Genomic DNA, 17061 nt, shown 5'->3' with positions numbered 1-17061 from the left:
CACAAACCAATTGTACAAGGATAAGAATCATGCCACCTTCTAGGTACTGCTGACTTGTTAATCCCAGCTCCCAGCCAGCATAGTCAATGGTAATAAATGCTGGGAACGGTTGTCCAATACCATCTGCAGACGCACATGGGATTTCAATTTTTATCAAAACAGGGCTGAACATAGGATCAAAAACAACACTCAAACAGGGTTGTTGTCTGTTTTCCGGGCTGTATGGCCATGTTCCAGAAGTATTCTATCCTGACGTTTCGCCCACATCTATGGCAGGCATCCTCTCTTTGAAATCTACCTCATACTGCAAGTGGCTTCAATGATGACATGGGACAGGAGATTCCACATATATTTCCTCAAGCCCCTTGTATGAGGCAAACCTTGTTTTGGGCAACCAAATGATCAAAGGTTTTGAAATCAGTCCCTATGAAGAATGGCTTAGGCAGCTGTATATGTTTAGCTTAAAGGAAAGACAGCTATTTGAAAGGATATCACATTGAAGAGAGAACAAATATGCTTTCTGCTGCTGCAGAGACTAGGACAATGAGCAATGAATTCAAACTTCAGAAAAAAAATTACTTAAGACATTAAGAACAACTTTCTGATTGTAAAAGCTGTTTGGCAGTAGAATATGTTGCGGCCTGTAAGTGCAGTAGAATCTCCTTCTTTGAAGGTTTTTAAGCAGAGGCTGGATGGCTATCTATTGGGGATGCTTTGATAGTGTGTTTCTGTGTGGAAGAATGGGGTTGGACTGGGTGGTCCTTGTGTTCTCTTCTATGATTCTAAGTTCTATTCTTAAGAACAGAGGAATACAAATGATGCATACCAAGTACTCAAAAAATCACTAGTTTCATGGAGCAGATATATCCTTGCCTGAATAAGTAACACATAGCACAAATCAAACAAAACTCTGTGTACTCTCAGCAGCCATATTACCATTTAGCAAAGTATTTTGTTTAGTACTGATAGTGTAATTACATTTTCACTATACTAAAATTAGCAAAGAATTTTCAAAAGTTTGGCCAAGTACTGCTAGTTCTCCACAAAAACACCATGGCACCATCACCAACTGTTACCCCCAAAGCCAACAACTGATATCCCAACACTCAAGGCAACATCAGAAACCTAAACAGCAGATCATAATAAGGATTGTAGTCTTAAAAATGTGTGATAGCGCTGCTTTTAAAATGGCAAAGCTACAAAACTTCTGTAATTAAGAATTCTCAAAGATACTAGCATGATGAAAAGTTGCAACATATGGATTTGAGTAAATCTCTTCTCACCTCTTAACAGTGCAACCAATTTTCTATCTATTTATCTGTCTCTTCTTACCCAGGGAGGCAACCAAAGAAAAAACAGAGTCCTATAACAACTTGAAGCATACTGTGACATAATCTCGAATATATTGGAAGCTTTTATTGATACATGTGTAGTATAGATCCAATTGCATAAGTGAATGTTTGCTGCTGTTTTTATGTTTATGCTTTATTTAGAATGACCATAAGTTGACCTAATAGTGAGGTATTCTGAAGTTTATGAACATTTTTTTGGGTCAGGAGCGACTTGAGAAACTGCAAGTTGCTTCTAGTGTGAGAGAATTGGCCGTCTGCGAGGACGTTGCCCAGGGGACGCCCAGATGTTTTGATGTTATTACATCCTTGTGGGAGGCTTCTCTCATGTCCCCGCATGGAGCTGGAGCTGATAGAGGGAGCTCATCCACGCTCTCCCTGGGTGGGATTCGAACCTGGCAGCCTTCAGGTCAGCAACCCAACCTTCAAGTTACAAGGCTTTAATCCACTACTCCACCGGGGGCTCCGTTTATGAACATGATATACCCACACAAACACTGCAGAGTGTTGAAAGGCAAATGGTGGAACAAACATAATTAAAGCCCTGAGCAATAAATAGTAACCATTTAATACATTATTCCGAGATACTATTCTTCCATTTCAATCAGGAACTGTTATCAAACAGGTCCTTTGGGTTGCAATTCCATGTATACCATCTATAAACCTCCTACAATAAGTCTGCTGTCCCTGACTGAAACAATTCTGTCACTGCAACTTTTACTTTATCTTTTGAAAGAAATGTGCAGCCTTTTCTGTGTTTATTTATGCCGCTAAATCAATCAACATTCTTGAAGCCTGAGGATAGCTCTTTTTAAAAAATTATTAGAAATCCATGACATGACACTCCAATTTTGTCAAGAGATTTCATTCAGCTTTTCCTTTGCTCTCTACTTCTATCAAAATATTATCCAGGTATACTCTTTACTGTCTTAATTAGGTGGCTGTTCATACCAATGCTTTGGTGAATATTCTGTGAGCTGAAAAAAACTAAACTAAGGCTCTCAAACTGACAATGTTGATGACTGAAGTCAAATCTCATGTACAGTCTGCAGGCAGGATTCACTGGAATGCCTCCTTCAAATACATTACAGGGAGAAAGTCTCCCAACTCCAAATTCTCTAATATAGTTGTTTAGGTCTCCATGCTGTATTTGTGTTACTGAACGAATCCACTGAGATATTTCAGATCCAAAAGCAGTGTATAATCTCCATTGTTTGGACACCATGGAAAAAAACCCAAATAAATGTCTTGATACTGAACGTGAAGTACTTGTTCTATTGTCCCCATCTTCAGTTTTATTTCCTCCTGGACTACATTTTTTTATTCTTCAGAACTGGAGATTGAAGATATCTTTATTTCAATCTTTTTGAGCATTTAATATTGTAACATTTTGCGATTACTTTGAGGACCCATTTGTCTGTTTTTCAATAACAACTGAAAAGAAGTAATTTTCCTCAAAGCACTATTTCCTTTTCTATTCTTTGGAGCTTCCAGCTAATCATCTTGCTTACTGTTGTCTTTGGTATTTAAATTACAGCCTTGACTTCTTCCACTGAGACATAAAGCTTCCAATCTCTTTGATTAAAAAAAGCCTTTCCTCTTGGAAATGAAGAGTTCTCATTTCTAAAATATTTTGAATTCAAAGTTCTTTTTTAAGATTGTTGGCAATGCCTTATTTTTATCCTTTCTCCAAAAAATACTAAACCCTCCCCCCAAAACAAATGTTTTCCTTTAAAATGTGTATTTATCAAAATGACCCTGCCTGAATTTGCTGGCACCAGGAATAACTCGCTCATGCCTGAATTTGCTGGCACCAGGAATAACTCGCTAATTGTAGATTGCTTCTTCTACCAACCTGAGAATTGTACCGGAAATTTTCCTCTTGTACATCATTGAGAAAGCTATTGACAACAACTACTACTAATAAATATTATAAAATAAAATTTTATTTTATTTGTAACCCACCTGTGGCTCGAGGTGGTTTACAACACAATTAGCCTTGCAAGTCTACCAAATATACCAGGTCACCACCCTACAAATGTCCTATGTTAATCATCTGTTCTAAAAGAAAGAATAAGTCAAACTTTGTAATACTGGTTAAGTTTTGTTACCTAGAGATAATTCTAACTAACTCCAGATATATTGTCGAAGGCTTTCATGGCCAGGATCACAGGGCTGTTGTATGTTTTCCAGGCTGTATGGACATGTTCCAGAAGTATTCTCTCCTGACATTTCGCCTACATCTATGGCAGACATCCTCACAACCTCTGAGGATGCCTGCCATAGATGTGGGCGAAACATCAGGAGAGAATACTTCTGGAACATGGCCATACAGCCCAGAAAACATACAACAACCCTGTAACTCCAGATAACCTAGCTGATGCTTGAGTCCAATACAACACCCTTCCATGGCATAATAAATTCCCTGGTGCCAGTCCTAGACAGAATTGGGCCAGAGAGGGCGGGGAGAGATAATCACAAATCTACTCTTAAAAACCTACCGCCCATTTTAAAGGAAGAACCTTTCCAGTTCTATCACTTTACAACTAATTAACAAACAAAGTTATCAAAATGAGCCACTTTATGAATTATCATAAAAAGGATACAATGCTCATCTTTCCATTTAAAATAATAAGATTGCAAAAGATACTCATTTTATCACCAGAAATCTTCAGTCCCCCATCTAATAAAACAAAAAATAATCTGTAAAGAACATATTCCCTGAAAAAAATAGAAAAGAGAAGACTTACTACTGAGTAACCATGCCTAGTACCAGGGTTGTTAAGCCTTGTCTCTGACTAATACACTGCTAATTTAGGATTTTCAGAGGCAAACTATTTCCGACAGACCGCTTAAGACTCTCTTACCAGCTTCTGTTTCCTTAGTTGCCCGAACCATTTATAAAGCATGGGACACAACTCAACTACCTATTATCTCTTCTAACAGAGATTAAATGTCATTAAATCCCTGCTCAGCCATAAAGCTCACTGGGCATCCTTATAAAAGGAACAGTCTCCCAAGATTAAAACAAAATAGAACACTTCTTTTTCCAACAGAAAAGGCTAAGACCTTCCTCACCACCATATTTTCACACCCCAAGTTATTTATTATTAGATTTTTACAAGTTGGTAATCCTTTATTTAAAATTCTAAAATCCAAAATAAGAAATTGTACACATAACACATATTTCCTTTATGATGGATAAGTGTACATAAACATTGGTTCATAACCAACATTGTTTAAAATATTACGTAAAGTTACTTTCAATCTATGTATATAACATGTATATGAAACAAATGAATTTCATATATAGTTTTTAAGCAAATGGGTATTCCAAGATCTGAAATCCAAGACACGTCTGGATCCCAAGCATTTTGGATAAGGGATGCTCAGTCTGTATTTCTCTCCTCAGTTTAGACTCAGATGAAGTTTTTCGTCTGTCATTAAACCATAACAAAACAAATACAGTAACACAAATTAAAACAGCATATAACAAGAAAGAAAAGTTAATTAAAAGCTTGTTTCTGTCTAGGTCCTTAAAACAATGCCTGATCATAACAAACGTAAAAATTATCATCCTCATGAAACAACAGAAACAGATAACCCCTGCCATAATTCATAAGTATAAAACCTTTGACCTATTGCAAGAGTCACAAATAAAATGCAAATCCAACAATGATGGATATATATGCTAGACTAGAGTGTGAGTAAGTTACCAGACATGGGCCAACTTGGGCCTTTCAAGTGTTTTGAGCTTCAACTCCCACAATTCCTAACATCCTCAGGACCTTTTCCCCCTCAGCCGGTTAAGCTGAGGGGGAAAAGGAAGGGACCTGAGGCTGTTAGGAATTGTAGGAGTTGAAGTCCTAAACACCTGGAGGGACCAAGTTTGCCCATGCCTGGTATATAGACACACAATACAACAGGTGGATCCCAGGGACTGATCTGAAATTTCATGGCTTTGGGCTTATTCTCTCAAGAATGAGTTGAGAAATCTCCTGATAGATTTCCACCCTCATGAAATGCTTCCAGGATCACAAATTTCTGCTCCCATGTGATCTTTCCACTCAGCTGTCAGCTTCATGTCCTTTAATGCTCAAATTCATATTCTGATGTTCCTCCCTCTAATATCTACAGATGTGGAAACTTGCCTTCTCTGTGTTTTCTTTCCTTCTTCTTCACACCTCCATCAATTTATTCATCTACATCTCTAACTCTATCTCTAATAAAAGTGAAAATATGTATGTATGTGATTTCCAAGATGGCTCCCACATCCAGAGCACTGTGAATCCCACCAATGATGGTACTGGACCACACTTGGCATACCATCACCACCACCATCCATGAGCAACAGAAAATATTGCAGTGGTTTGCGAGAGGGGCAATGACAGAGGATGATGGGAGCTGCAGTTTATCCATATCCAGAGGGCACTGTGAATGCCACTGACAATGGATCTGGACCAAACCTGGCACACACACTCATCATCACCAAATTTAAGGAGTGACAGAGGTTGGAGGCCAGTACCAGAGGATGATGGGAGCCATATTACATCTATATTACAGTCTGGATTACTGTAACGCGCTCTATGTGGGGCTGCCTCTGAAGAGTGCTCAGAAACTTCAGCTCACTGGGCCTGGATACAGGGAGTGAAAAACCACCTGCTGAAGCAGCTCCACTCGCTGCCAGTCTGGTTCTGGGCACAATTCAGAGTGCTGGTTATGACCTTTAAAGCCCTAGAGCAGTGGTTCACAACCTGAGGATTCCCAGGTGTTTTGGCCTTCAACTCCCAGAAATCCTAACAGCTGGTAAACTGGTTGGGATTTCTGGGAGTTGTAGGCCAAAACACCTGGGGCCCCTCGGGTTAAGAACCACTGCCCTAGACAGTTCAGGTCCAGGCAATTTGGCCAACCCTTGTACGAACCTGCCCGGGCCCCGAGATCCCCTTCAGAAGAGGCCCTGCTCTTAGTCCCACCTCCATCTCAGCCCGGTTGGTGGGAACGAAAGAGAGCGGGCCTTCCTTCTCGGTGGCAAATGTCCCTCAACTCTAGAACTCCCTTCTTCCCAGGGAAGCCAGAACGGCCTCCTCCCTGCTATCCTTCCAGGAGCAGGGTAAATCCTTTTTATTCTGACCGGCTTTTAAGATTGTCAGGAGTTGCTGTAACTTAATATGCATTTGATGATTAGTAATACTGTTTTAATACCTGTACATTTGTATATTTTAAGTCATGAGCCACTTTGAGTCTCCGTATGGGGGGAAAAATAAATATAATAATATTATGTGTGAACAGCATCCCCACTGATGAATAAAGCTGGCACACAGATTCATCATGGCTGACTTTGAAAACTGGTGTGGTTTAATGGCAATGGCAGAGGATCATATGAGCTGCAGCTTATCCACATCCTTATGCATATTCTAATGGGGCCATTCAAACAATCCAAAAGCAAACAATGACTTTTTCGAATATTTATCCTTGCCAAATACCTAAACTTGTATCTGGTAAGGTATTTAGTATACTAAATTGTATAAATTGACTCCTAACTTTTGTTCTTCTCTTACCTGGCTCCCTTCTCTGTTTCCTTCCCGCCGAAAAGAGGAACTAATTCCAGCTGGAAAGCCTTGCTTACGGCTCCCAAAACAAGAGACTTCCGGTCAGAGGAACCTAGGAAAACCTCAACCACAGACCCATGAATAAGAGGGACATCTAAGCGGCTGAGGAGGGAAAGGAAAGGGCCTGAGGCTGTTAGGAATTGTGGGAGCTGAAGTCCAAAACACCTAGAGGGGCGAGGTTTGCCCATGCCTGATCTAGAGCCACATCTAGATCAGGCAAGGATTTTTAAAGTGGGTTTCTTCTATTTCTGTTAAAAGGAATGGGACGATCGGAAAATATAAGCCCCAACTGCCCCACTCCAAATGAGATTCCAATTAAAGCGTCCATTTAAAAAAAAAAAACGGAAGTTAACCATGTGGCAGTCTATGATTTCCTAGCTCTAAAGACTCACACCTCTCCAAAATGGCGGCGCTTCCGGTCCCTTCAGCGGCAACCACCCAGCGAGGGGGGAGGGGAATGCCTTCAACGACGCCGATTTCCCCGTGTCTTCTCTTTCTCAAGGGACGGCTCTTTCTTCTCCGAAGTCTTAGGAGGCCGCGAAGCCGTCGCAAGGGGGCGAAAAGGCCGCCTCCCTCGCGCCTCGGAGCGAGTTCCTCCCGGAGGTGTTGCCGTCGTCTCAGGCTCACCCTCACTGCGCATGCGCGCCCAGCCCCTTGCACAAGCCCCCTTGCTCGAGAGCGTTCCGCTTCCTATCTATAGCTGTCTAAGATGGTGCCTGCTGGGAATGTTTGCCTATCAGATCAATACTCGCCTCAAGATGTAATATAAATCGTGGACGTTTGGCGATATTTAAACATATGACTGGCATCCTATTACAAAGTAGTACGGACTCGATATTATTCAAGATTGGCAGGGTCACGCATGCGCACTGGCTACTCGCAGCAGCATAGGCTTTGTGACGTCATTAACGCTCACGCCGGCGAGGAAGGGAAATCTAAGGAACAGAACGGCGAGAAAGTCTTGCCCAGCCTTGAGCCGCCATGACATTTGAGGGCATGTCGCTTCCGCCATCTTTGTTTCGGTTCCTTTCACATTCAAGCGGGCAGCGGTTCCGGTTCCGTTTTTGTTTCCTAGCAACTGGGAGGCCTGCAGAATGATGGTAGTTTTGACACTCCTTTGAGTGCCATTGTTCAATACTATATACATTAAATGGGATTTGGACTTCTATGAAATATTTATCAGCATTCTCTGCCAGAGAATTCTAAAGGTCTTGTAATAATAAAACTCTTAGAAGTAGCCTTGTAGCTGCAAAGCCTGGCTGTTGCTGCCTGGAGGTATCCCTTGGCTGAGAAGTGTTAACTGGCAATTGCTATGGACAAGTCTACATAGGGGCCACCAAACGCAGTAGCATTGCCCAAACATGAATCAAGGAACATGAAAGGCACTGCAGACTAACTCAGAGAAGTCAGCCATAGAAGAACACTTGATGAATCAACCTGGACACAGCATATTATTGGAGAACACAGAAATGCTGGACCACTCTAAGAACCACCATGAAAGACTACACAGAGAAACCACAAAGCTGCTCTGTGTGAAATCCACAAGCATGTGGACAACTTCAACAGAAAGAAGGAAACCAAGAAAATTAACAAAATCTGGTTTTTGTTGTGGTAACCAGCTACCCCCCCCCCCAATATGATACATACTAAGGATGGGATCTGTAGTTTTCCAAGGGAAAGCTATATTTCTCCCTATCTCCCCAAGGGGATTTAGTGCCGGCCAATCAAGGGAAAGAGAGGGAACTTTCAAACTGAACAACTGTGGTGAATGGAAACTTACAGGGCCGTAGTGATGTCGAACACGCAAGCCCCCGCACTCTGCCAGGAGTTCCACAGGCTCATAGGAACTTTGGGTTTTTCCTTTTTAAAGAGACTTCAGCCTCACTGATATATTGTTTCCTCTCTTACGTAGCAAAAACCTCAGGCAGTCTCTCTCCATGAAGACTCCATTGTCTCTCGTTACACATAAACGCAGAGTAATAAATTGTATCCGATTCGCTTTCACTTCCCCGCCTTCAAAAGCAGCCCTTCTTCAGGCAGATCTCTATAACAAAAAATTCCATAATGAACCCCTTTCCAAGCCACGCATCACAGCCGACCGCCTTGGGAGCAAGGAAGTATAGTTCTTTCAATCGCGGATACAGAAACCTATCGGGCCCCGGTATCCATGACTTAACAGATTCACTCCGGACCAATTTCATTTTACTCCGAATCATTTTCTACACTAAACTACTATCTCGCTTTTTGCCGCAATGGCCCCGATTTATCTCCACACCCTTTAACTGGTTTTTTATGAATGAGTTTTGCCTTTTTTATGAATGAGCATAGGCAACACGATCTGAAATGTCTTTTCTGTGTCTTTTTATGAACTTTTGGGTATCAAGGACCCTTTTTCCCCTCTCCTGCATGAACCCCCATGTATTCCTTGCACCGTCTCCTAGTCTTAGAGTAAAACCCCAGTCAGCCCTCTTGCCTACCTGGGCTAATGGGGAACCTCTGGGATCCCCCCTTTTTCCCCTATGGAAAAACACAAAAGGAGATCAAAGCCCTTTTAGACGCCCATAGGACTGACTGTGTTTGTCTCACCAACCCATGGGATGCTGGATCTTGTGATTCTCCCCACAAATGGGCTCCATGTGTGTCTCCTATTATTTTTATTATTATTTTTTAATCTTTATTATTTCCTATGATATCTTACCCCTTATGAATGAGGCATTATGACCCTGACATGAACTCTGACCAGCACATCATTCCAGCCAGGTACCATCAGGATGCCTAAGGCTATGTATTACTAATATGGGTTATTAGAAATCACCCTCTGAAGAAGAGGCAATGGACTTCCTTTCCGGATCTCGGAGGGCACAGAGGGCTCTAGGGAGGAAGGAACCTTTGGACATGCTAAATCAGTCATCATAAAGACCCATTCTCCTGCTAAGGAGACAAGAAGTCACTAGTGTTCAGACAAAAGCCACTTCCTTCCTTGGACTCTGAATCATACACAATCCCATCAAGGTTCCTGCCATGACTGCTTCTTTCACAATGAGGCTGGCCAGTGTGTGTCAGACTCTCATTCATGAAGCTTCTTAAACCAATGAATCCATAACCAGGTCTGGTTTGAGAGCCCAAAGGCTTTCACCATATCGCTTGACAAAGGCTTGCTATAGAGTCACTCATAATCCCATCATCAACATATGTTTTGCCGTTGTTTTCCCATTGCCGCGCCTCCATCTCCCCCATTGGCTGCCGAGGCAGTGATGTCACAAGTGGGGCTCGCGCTCCCATTGGATGAGGTGCACAAGCCCCCAGATCGCCCCTCCTGTCTCCTGACATCAGGTGCTTCCCTGGCCAATCAGCGAGGAGCTGGCTGGCCACCCGGCGGGGCAGGGGCAGGAAATTCAAAATTGTAAAGTATTAAAAGTGCATTTTCCTATGTAATGGCATGTCAGTTCTTCGTGCAATTTACTGCTACTGTCATCCTGCTCCAGCTGGACAGAATAAAGTGTTGATGATCTCTGCTTCAAACCTGGGTGAGCCTTTTATTGGGAAACAGGGACATCTTTTACATTTTGCTTCTCACAAGCTCTCTAGGTGCCGCGAGACCCTCTCTTTGGGTCTGGCACGGGTCTCCTCCTCCAGAGAGACCTTCCAAATCTTTGATCTCCACGTCAATAGCCAGAAAAAAGTGGGTTGGAGGGGGTGAAACTTTTTTTTAGCGAATCATGAAGAATAATTCCATAACGCAAAGTAATTTAGATATCAGGCTCCATCGATAATCTTCCATGGACACTGGAGACAGATAAACTTCAGTGTACACTCATGGGGATTTGGTTAATCAGTTAAAATTCATGACTAAACAAGGTTTTTTTTAAAAAAAAAAACCTGAAAATTTGGGGGGGAGTAGAATCCCTAAACCCCCCCTTTGGCTACAGCCTTGGAAAATTATGTGAATAAAAATGTCTGTTTATGATTATGTTTTACACTTTGTACTTTTTGTGCATTCGTGCTGTACGAGTGTCCTTTTTGCACAAATCTAATAAAGCCTCTGTCCTTTGCCTTCAACCTGATGAGATTCTCGGTTCCTGATTCCCATTTTGTTGTCATCTGTGGTTAGTGAAGCTAGCCAGGCATCCCTTGGGTATCCACAATGAGGGAGACATAGTTTTAAAAGAGAATTTTCAGGGACGTTTCCAATAGCCATAAGTCCCATAGGTCCTGATTTACTGTCATATGACCTAATTTACAAAGGCCCTTGTGAGGCCCATGTGTAAGAAAACACTGACAGTTTGGGAAAACATTGCTGCAGAGAGGAAGTTACTTTTCAAGGATAAAAGTACATCAGGTCAGAACTGGTTAGCTAATAGTCCTTAGGTTTTCCAGTCGTTTTGGAGCTATGCTTGTAACAAAAGAAGTAGATAAGCCTGGCCCGTGGATACAATGCCCAGGGTCAGAGATATAGTTGTGCCATTGTTTGTTCCTTCCTGCCTGTTAAAATTATAAAAAGCCAATAGAAATGCATATTAGTTAAGATGCTTGTGACGTAATCACTTTTAGACTTGTAATTTTCTTTGAAAGTGATAAAAAGCCTTGCAACCCCATTTCAGGTTGCAACAAAACCTTTGATTGCATCCCTGTATGCATTTTTGTCGTAATTGCTATGGCCATGCAATAAACAGCTTTTTGCAGTTTGAAGATCCAACTCTCGCTATATCCTTCCCCACCCTCTCCACTGGAAAGGGGTTCCTGATTTTCAGATTTGGATTTAAGGAATATTTTTGCATCTTTGCCCCTTCAACGGGATATAGAAAAACCTCCAAATTTTAGCATCAATACTTACTTGGCATTAAAGGAAGGGCACAGCTGAAAATTGCCAGGAAAGCTTGCCAGCAAAATTCCTTGCTAGTACAGTAGAGTCTCACTTATCCAATACTTGCTTATCCAATGTTCTGGATTATCCAACACATTTTTGTAGTCAATGTTTTCAATACATCGTGATATTTTGGTGCTAAATTCGTAAATACAGTAATTCTTACATAGCATTACTGCGTATTGAATTTCTTTTTCTGTCAAATTTGTTGTTAAACATGATGTTTTGGTGCTTAATTTGTAAAATCATAACCTAATTTGATGCGTAATAGGCTTTTCCTTAATCTCTCCTTATTATCCAACATATTCGCTTATCCAATGTTCTGCCGGCCCTTTTATGTTGGATAAGTGAGACTCTACTGTATTGCCATAGAGTAGACATGTGCACCCAACTATATTTTATATATTATTTATTTACAGTATTTATATTCTGCCCTTCTCACCCCGATAGGGACTCAGGGCGGATCACAATGTACACATATATGGCAAATATTCAATGCCATATGAACATAGAGACAGACACAGAGGCAATTTAACCTTCTCCAGCTTCCAGCTTCCTGAGGGTATGCTCGATTCTGTCCACAGGGGGAGCAGCTGTTTCATCATCCACTGTGAAACCGACTTCCTCATTCCAAACACTGCTGGACAATTTTTATGGTGTTGTAAATTAGTTAAATTAGCTGCCCCACATAAGTGGTATCTAAATTTCCTACTTGATAGATGCAACTATCTTTCAGGTTGCTTAGGTCAACAACGAGCAGGGCTATTTTTTTTAATGGTCGGGTGCTCACTCCGACACGGGCTGGCCTCGAACTCATGACCTCTTGGTCATAGTGATTTATTGCAGCTGGCTACTAACCAGCCTGCTCCACAGCCCAATCCTTATTTTGTAGATTGGAAGGAGGCAGGCAGACCCTTTGCTATCACAGCTGGCCCCAAATATCTCTTCCTTCAGAAGGAACAGAAGGTTTCCAGGAGAAGGAGAGGAGGTCACCCCAAGAAGTAGAAGGATGTAGAGAGGAAAGGACAGAACAGAGGAAATAAGACAAAAGATACAAACATGAAGGGGCCAAGGTCAGGAAAGGCATTGCAGGGAAACCTCAACCTGATGCATCAATGTCTCGATCGCTATAGGGGGACTACGCTGAAAGCCAGGGTGGGATAATATGCCTATACCAGGGGTCCCCAAACTAAGGCCTGTGGGATGGATGCAGCCCTTCAAGGTCATTTACCCGCTTCCCACCCTAAACGTTACACTTAGGGTTGCCCTGAGTCTGAAACAACTTAAAGGCACACAACAACAACAATCCTAATTTACTTGACTATCTCATCAACCAAAAGCAATCCCATACTTATACTGGTTAAGTGTATGTTGGTTAAAATTGTTCATAATTTTAAATGTTGTCTTGTTATTTCAAGTTTTTTGCACAATAAAATATGTGCAATGTGCATAGGAATTTGTTCATTTTTTTCTAAACTATAGTCCAGCCCGCTAACAGTCTGAGGGACTGTGAACTGGCCCTCGTCTTAAAAAGTTTGAGGACCCCTGATCTACAGCAACGGTTTGAGGCTTTGGGGATCTAGATTCACGGTTTTAGAGAGCCATGAGACTCTGCAGATGAGTTTAATCTGGGTAATAAATTCATTATTATTATTATTACAGTAGAGTCTCACTTATCCAACACTCACTTATCCAACGTTCTGGATTATCCAATGCATTTTTGTAGTCAATGTTTTCAAAACATCATGATATTTTGGTGCTAAATTCGTAAATACAGTAATTACTACATAGCATTACTGCGTATTGAACTACTTTTTCTGTCAAATTTGTTGTATAACATGATGTTTTGGTGCTTAATTTGTAAAATCATAACCTAATTTGATGATTAACAGGCTTTTTCTTAATCCCTCCTTATTATCCAACATATTCACTTATCCAACATTCTGCCGGCCCGTTTATGTTGGATAAGTGAGACTCTACTGTATTATTGTCCTTGGAGAGATCAAAATGTAAGTAAGAAATAATATGAAGACAAAGTGGGATTAGTTTCAGCAAAGAGAAGATCCAAAAGTAAATTTTCCTCTTGACTGGAGATTTTTTTTGGTTTTCTATGTCCCCATCTCTTATAGGACTCAAGGCCATGCAACACTCTACACTGGTAAAGAGGATGGAAAGCTCACTAGGGTTGGGGTTACCCTGTAATTCATGATGACATTTTAATTGTCCAGCAGCAGATGGCAGCAGAGAGGGGAATACAATACAATTAAATGGAACCCAACAGCTATGATTGTAACATACGTGTTGTAAAAGAAAAATGAGTTTTGGAACGTATGAACATTGTTGGATATCAGCCCTGAATGATATCAGCCCTTTTTTCCTGTAGAAAAAAAGCATGGGCGATGGGCCTGTGCATGCAGGGCTTCCAATTGCCCACGCGGAGAAGAGTGGGTGGGGACCCTGGCAGGCCTTCCGTCTGCACGGTGCCGCACGGAGCGACCTATGCAGGTTGGGAGCATGGCCCGGCTTTGCGATGGCAGCGGCAGCAGTGATGACCGTGGCGCCAGCTTTCAAATTGATTTGAACCCGCAGCGGAGAGTTCCGCAGATCCATCACAAAAGGAACAGAGCGGGACCGCAGCAGACTATTATTAAAAGATCTTTTTTTTCTTCACTTTCCCCTTCCCTGAACTATGTAACAAATCCCCCCAATAAAAGTAGCACTCATTTTTAACAGTAACACTCTCTATCTGGTTATTTTGTGTCTTTCCCTGACTCCTTCTTTTGCACGCAATCCCCCCCCCCCTCTCTCTCTCTCTCTAACCCGTCCGACCTTTAAACTCTGGCGGAGGCTCCCCCGCCATAGGTTAATACGGCGGATGATACAAATTGGCTCATATCTTTATCAAAATTACCCCTAGCACGCTCTTCTTTTAGTCCTAACCCTTCCTAAGGCTCCTGACCCAAGGACCACCAGCGGAACCAAAATCGGTCCAGTTCTCGGCACCTCATCAGCTGACTGTCAAACGGAACCGACTGCTCTTTTCAAGCCAGACTGCTCTCTCCCAGCCTTATCCCGGACTTTCCTCTCCCCGCGACCCGCGGGACGGTTTTAAGAGATCCCTGGTCCCTTTCTGTGAACTGTGGATGGGGGATCGCTCTCCTGCTGGGGAGACATAGTTCTCCAAGGACCTTCACCCTCTCTACAGCTGCCAGGAGGGTGCCTGGACGGGCGCCCTCCACGTTTCATTCACACCTTCATAATTTTATGAATGAGAAGAACACCCTTCCCCGGACCTACTCCTGAACTTATGAAATCCTATACTTCCAAAGACTGCAACCCACATGTACCTCTTCCCCATGCTATTTCTATGAATTCCTTCCACCACAGATGAACTCTTTTCCCAATGTATCCGTGAATTTTCATATTCTATGTACCTGGACACCCTCATGAATCACTGTTATATGAATTTCTAATCGTTGGGCTAACTTCATGAATTGTAAAATCATGCTGCTAAAACTCCACTTTTATGAATTTCCATATTGGGTACCCCAGATGTTATGAGCTTTGTTCTTATCAAATATTTTCAATTGTTTATATCATTCATGATTCCCCTTTATGCAATGTAACTCACCTTTATGGATTCTCCCTTATTTCCATGAAATCTATCTATCTGCCTATATGTATTTGTACTCTTTGGGATCCCCGGAAAATATGTATTTTTCCCAGCAGGGTTTATATTCCAACTTTATTTTATTTTTCATTTTATTTCATATAATTGCCAAGTCATGAAATCAAATAGGAAATATTTTGAACTCAACCTGAACCCCAGAACCTATCCCATTTTCTATGACCCAGGCTTCCCTTCCCAAAAACAAAAGGATAATCTGCCCCCGCTAAACCCAATCAAATTCAGATTGCATGGACAATATAGGGCTTGAGTCGCCGAATTCGGAGTGTTGACCTAAAGGTGATTCGCCCCAAGGCAAACATTGTCATATCTCACCCAAAAGGAAAAACCAGGACACCTCAGGAAGGCACCCTGCAGAGCCTGTCAATATGGCTCATCACCACCCATCTTTACTTCCACCTCTGACACCCCAAGGCATATCTAAAATCTGTATACGTGACAGAAACCCGGACATCCTTGATTGCTGCCATTAATCCCTTTAGAAATCGGTCTAGCAGGAATTAATCCGATATTTCCTGCCCTGTCACTTCATTGTTTCAATAACTCCCGCCTTCTCCTTCCTGATTGGCCCGAGTAGAGACAAAAGGCAGCTTCCTATTGGGCCAACGGAGCAAGGCGGGAAACGAAAGCCCGCCTCGTTCAACCTTCTAGCCTATCAACGATCAGATGGGCGGGGGAGCGGGGCGGGAAATTCAAAGGGCTGTCAGACTGAAATTTTGTATAAATATGGCTTTATTTTGATTATGTGGTACCCTAGTAGACTGAATGATCGCTACTAGAGTCCTCTTCAGCTGAATTGCTCAATAAAGACTTCTTGGCGGATTTTCCTTCAACTTTGGCGGACCTTCTTCATTTCGGCTTCAGGTTGTATTGCAGCTCATATTTTCCTATTGGCTCCGCCAAGGTCCGTTCTCTCAGGACCGGATCGGGTCTCTCCTTAAGGGCCCGATCCCCTAAAACGCGGTCGACAACAGCAGGAGGAAGAGTGGAGCCGCCACAAGACTGGGCCCATACTGAGAAGGCCCGAAGGAGGAGGAGGCGGGGGTGCGCACGCAGGGGTGCCTCAACTGCTCCCCCCGGGATTATGGCACCACAGGCAAGTGCCTCAATGGCCTCGCGGTTGAACCACCCCTGTCTACAGTTTAGAATGAATTCTATATAACAGCACTCAGTAACTCAATGCTATGGGAGTTGTAGTTTTACAAGATCTTTTGCCTTCTCTGGCACAGAGTGTTGCCATCTGATCAAACTGCAACTCCCATGGGATATCCTGGGGCTGAGAATGTGTGACTCTCCCCAAGCCATTAAGTATGTTTCCATAGCCAAACAAGGAATTGAATCCTGCTATGGGATCATGGCAGTTGTAGTTTTGTAAGATATCTGCCCAAGGGTGCTATTGCCTTCCCAAACTACAACTCCCAGGATTCTATAGCATTGGGCCATTGTTGTAGATGACGGGAGAGATAACGCAAGAGAGATCCTTCTGAGAGGCCAAAAAGTCCGGTTTATTATATTCAGCTGAGTCTCTGGAAGTGGAATCTCTTCCAGTAA

General features: G+C 42.4%; 1 protein-coding gene across 5 annotated transcripts in view; it reads right to left on the bottom strand.

Moving 5' to 3' along the window:
• The window catches only part of bag6 (BAG cochaperone 6), a 34504-nt gene extending 26874 nt beyond the window's left edge, over window positions 1-7630 (bottom strand). For 2 of the 5 annotated variants that reach the window (XM_016991809.2, XM_008105687.3), the window contains exon 1: window positions 7353-7629. The gene's annotated coding sequence lies outside the window, so the exon portion shown is untranslated. Of the gene's footprint in view, window positions 1-6907; window positions 7235-7350 lie in introns of those variants that run through there. The other 3 variants (XM_016991808.2, XM_008105686.3, XM_008105685.3) reach the window with 3 other exon arrangements.
• Window positions 7631-17061: the final 9431 nt, after the last annotated feature.

The sequence above is a fragment of the Anolis carolinensis genome, chromosome 2, assembly GCF_035594765.1.
Source record: "Anolis carolinensis isolate JA03-04 chromosome 2, rAnoCar3.1.pri, whole genome shotgun sequence".
NCBI classification, from domain to species: Eukaryota; Metazoa; Chordata; class Lepidosauria; order Squamata; family Dactyloidae; genus Anolis; species Anolis carolinensis.
Note: the sequence above shows the minus strand (reverse complement) of the source record. Positions and strands in the feature narration are given on the sequence as shown.